The sequence below is a fragment of the Capsicum annuum genome, unplaced genomic scaffold (genome assembly GCF_002878395.1).
Source record: "Capsicum annuum cultivar UCD-10X-F1 unplaced genomic scaffold, UCD10Xv1.1 ctg81880, whole genome shotgun sequence".
NCBI lineage: Eukaryota > Viridiplantae > Streptophyta > Magnoliopsida > Solanales > Solanaceae > Capsicum > Capsicum annuum.
The window spans coordinates 1-4,369 of record NW_025892632.1 but is presented as its reverse complement, the minus strand read 5'-3'; the positions used below and the strand labels follow the sequence as shown (position 1 = coordinate 4,369).

The following is a 4,369-nucleotide window of genomic DNA, read 5'->3' as shown; positions in this document are numbered from 1 at the left end:
TTTGACCAGCCAAACCGCCCAAAAAATAAAAATGGCCTACACTAGGCTGCTCCCCAGCCTGCCTGGGGCAACCCAGTCAATTTCTGGCTAGAATCACGTCAGATCCTGGGCCCACCCCAAAATCCTTGGGCTATAGCATACCGATTTGCCCAAAAAATGGCCCGTTTATGCCGTTTCGCTCGCTTGACCAACCAAACCACCCAGAAAAACCAAAATGGCCTACACTAGGCCGCTCTCCAGCCTACCTGGGGCTGCCCGATTAATTTTTAATCAAAATCACGTCCAGACCCCAGATCCACCCCAAAAACCATGGGCTACAGTCCTACAGCACACCAATTTGGCTAGAAAATGACCCATTCGTGTTGTTTCGCCCGCTTGACCAACCAAACCGCCTAAAAAAAACAAAATGGCCCACACTAGGCCGTTCTCCAGCCGGCCTGGGGTAGTCCAGTCAATTTTCGATCGAAAGTATGATCGAACTCTGGGCCCACCCCAAAAATTATGGGCTATAGCACACCGATTTGGCTCGAAAATCGACCTTTTGCGCCGTTTCACCCGTTTGACCAACCAAATCGCCCAGAAAACCAAAATGGCTCACACTAGGTTGCTCCCCAGCCTACCTGGGGCAGTTTGATCAATTTTTAGCCAAAATCACGCCAGAACCCCAAATCCACTCCAAAATTTGTGGGCTATACCACACTAATTTGGCCCAAAAATGATCCGTTCGCGCTATTTCACCCATTTGATAAACCAAACCACCCTGAAAACCAAAATGGCACACACTAGGCCTCTCCCTAGCCTGCCTGGGATAGCTCAGTCGATTTTTAGCCAAAATCACATCCGGACCCCGAGCCCACCCCAAAAATTGTGGGCTATAGCACACCAATTTAGCCCAAAAATGGTCTATTTACGCTGTTTCGCCCATTTGACAAATCAAACCACCCAAAAAACCAAAATAGCCTACACTAGGGCGCTCCCCAGCCTACCTGGGGCAGCTGGATCAATTTTTGGCCAAAATCACGCTCGGACCCTTGGTCCACCCCAAAAACCGCGGGGTATAGCACACCGATTTGGCCAAAAAAAGACCCGTTCGTGTTGTTTCCCCTGTTTGACCAACCAAATAGCCCAGAAAACCAAAATGACCCATACTAGGCTGCTCCCCTGCCTGTCTGGCGCAGGCCGATCAATTTTGTCCAAAAACACACTCAGAACCTGGGCCCACCCCAAAATCCCAGGACTATAGCATACCAATTTGGCCTAAAAATGTCCCGCTTATGCCGTTTCGCCCGTTTGACCAACCAAACCGCCTAGAAAACTAAAATGGCCTACACAATGCCGCTCTCCAGCCTGCCAGGGGAAGCCCGATTGATTTTCGACCAAAATCACGCACAGATTTCGAATCCACCACAAAAACCGTGGATTATATCACACCGATTTGGTCAAAAATAGCCCATTCACACTGTTTCACCCGTTTGACCAACCAAATCGCCCATAAACCAAAATGGCCCAAACTAGGCTCCACATATTTTCAGCCCGGGGTAGGCCCAGGGTTTGTGAGTGATTTTATCCCAAAATGAACATTAATATATAACAATACATCGCATATTAATCAGGCTCCACAAGCCAACACTTTGCATGTACATCGACTATTCCATTCGTAGCTACAACCTCCACCAGCATAGTACTAAGTAACTTTACCCACCGAAGCTTGGGCGGACAAAAATCAGCTATTATCTTATCTCCACTAGAATTTGAACCCTGACCTCCTATTGATACTCGTTGATTGACTGCTAACTCGTTGATTGACTGCTAACGTACATGCTCGGATGCATACTCATTCTTCTAGTATGCTTACTAAATAGTGGGTAGCAAGATGTGAAATTTAACTCAAAAAAAGAGAAAAGTTTACACACAAAAAGGTGAATTAGCTTTTGGAGGGAAACCTAGCATGGTGATCTAACCCCTTGTAAAAGCATTTTGCAAGTATTATTAAATAGTGAAGCGATCCCTCATCGTTTTCCAAAACACCAAGTATAAACTAGTCATAGACTTGTCACCTTCTTCAATTAATCGAATAAGAACCATAGACATTGAGTAATGGATTAACCTTACCTCATAAAAGAAATTGTTCTTGTAAGGTTGTAAGATAATAGTCAATACACAAGGGTATAAATAAAAGAACTCCCAAAAACTAATAACAATATTGTCTCAAAACAAAACTCACCCTACATAGGGAAAAATCATCAAACCCTATCCCAAATAGTACGATAATTGAATCCTACTTTCATGGAAATGATTAGTAAAAACTAACTAGAAATCTTTAAACTAGAAAACTTTCAAACTTAAGAAAGCAGAGTAAAATTAATGTCATGTTTCTTCCCAAATCTACTTGATAAAATAAGGAAAGAAGTGTCAACTTTTGAACCAAAACCCACGTCCAAATAAACAGCCCTTTTGGGCGGGTAAAAATGGTAGTTGGGCATAGAAGATCATTTGTTGGACTCCGTGTGGGTTCCAATCTTCCTTCTCTTGGACCTGGACCATACGAAACTGTACCAAATACAATTGTTAGGATGAGGTCCAAAGAGGTGCAACATTTTCGATTTTCGATACCGTTCGATAACAAACAAAATACTTAAAATAATTTGGACAGGCGACAACACAGTAGAGAATAACAGATTTTTGCAAGTCTAGTAATTGAGATGTACATCTATGCTCATCTGATTGTATCAGACAATACGCTTAGTCTTTCTTCTCTCAAAAGTCAAAAGGTTGCATTTTCAGTAGTCTTACTGTACTGAGCGGAGCGAACCGGGACATTGGCACCATTAGGTCTGGTTCATGTTCTCTTGATCTTAGAAAACGTTCCAGTATCCGAGAAATAGGTGCTCTGAGTTCCACTGCCAAGCTGATTTGCAAGCGCCTGAGGATTTGACAGCTCGATTCCCTGACATCAAAGTTACCATCAGGATAACCAACACAAATGACACAAGTAAATAGAAATGGAAAAGGAGTCGAGAGAATAAAATGACTGAATTAGACCAACATACTGCTAAGAAAATAACCAAATCACAAACTGGCATTACAGATGTAACGAGGCAACCTTAGAACTTAAAAAGTGCACATGCAGACAATCTTATCCCCATCCACCTAACATTAGATATAGTTTGGCAAAAACTCCGTGAACCATAAATTACATTGTGATTCCTGTTGTGTTGATGTCGTCCGTCCCAAATCATTTCGCTAATGCACAAAAAGCATATTCCCGACGAATTAAGAATACACTGTTGCTTAAACTGATTAAATAGTCCTTCTCGCTGTGAGGTGCCTCAGATACAGATTGGTGTTTCTTTTTATACTCTTGGTACAGATTACAGAGAGAGTAGGAGATTTAGAGAGAAAATGGGAGAAGGATCGGCAGCGAATTCGTCAGTGTCCACCAGCGAAAGCACTTGCGTGGAAGAAATTCTTTCCTTGCTGGGCTTCTCCGGCAAGGAGGTGCAGAGTATTGGCGAGTCCAGTTGAAATTTGAAAATTTTATTCGAACCCGTAGGACTGGACTGTGTGCTGACTCATGGGTAACCTTATTACGAACCATTCTAACCCGCTCTTCTAACAGGTCAAAGCAGACATACTCTGTTTGACCCACCTGTGCTTATTAACTCAACCCATTCAACCTTGAGCGGGTTGGGAGGAAGGATCACAGATTATGGGCCTAAATTGCCGCCTCTAGGTGGTGTCATAACAAGAATATTACTCTTAGAAATAACTTCATCAGTATTATTCTAGACCACCAAGTATTCAAACAACTAATTAAGGGGAGTTGGCACCTCTGGATAAATGTATTATTTTCTTTTTCTGATGAGTAAACAGTATTATTATTGACAAAACAGGGAGGTACTCCTGCACACGAGACCTAACAAAAGGTACTCCCAAGGAAGCACAGAAATTTTATCCTTACCTTGGAGGATAGAATAAAGAGCAACAAATGTCAGCTTCATGGTTTGCTCTTGCTTGATAACAATGAAGATGACCCTCTTATTACCATGAACTAGCCATTTTTTTAAAATAAAGTGAAAGGTTTCATTTAATAGAAACTAGCAACATTGAAGAGGCAGGAATCATGGAAAGACTGGTAATTAAGCTGGAAAGGGATAGCATTTGAATAAGTCATAGAGAAAGTGCACAAATCGCCTAAAACATGACATGAAACATAAAACTCAACCATCACACTCCACATGCAGTACCCTTAGAGAATCTCGTGCATGCTAGTTGCTTGACAAGAATGAAACATTAAAGTAACCAAAAAAAAAGAGCTTACTTGCACAGGCGTGAAGGCCAAACTTGAAGTCAAGCCTGATGTAGCCCC

At 42.3% G+C, this 4,369-nt stretch overlaps 1 long non-coding RNA gene across 1 annotated transcript; it reads right to left on the bottom strand.

The window, feature by feature from the left end:
* Window positions 1-2,574: 2,574 nt before the first annotated feature.
* LOC124895406 lies at window positions 2,575-4,369 on the bottom strand. The gene is made up of 2 exons (XR_007051696.1): window positions 4,322-4,369; window positions 2,575-2,947 (listed from the first exon to the last, which is right to left on the bottom strand). It is a non-coding gene; the product is annotated as an uncharacterized LOC124895406 (long non-coding RNA).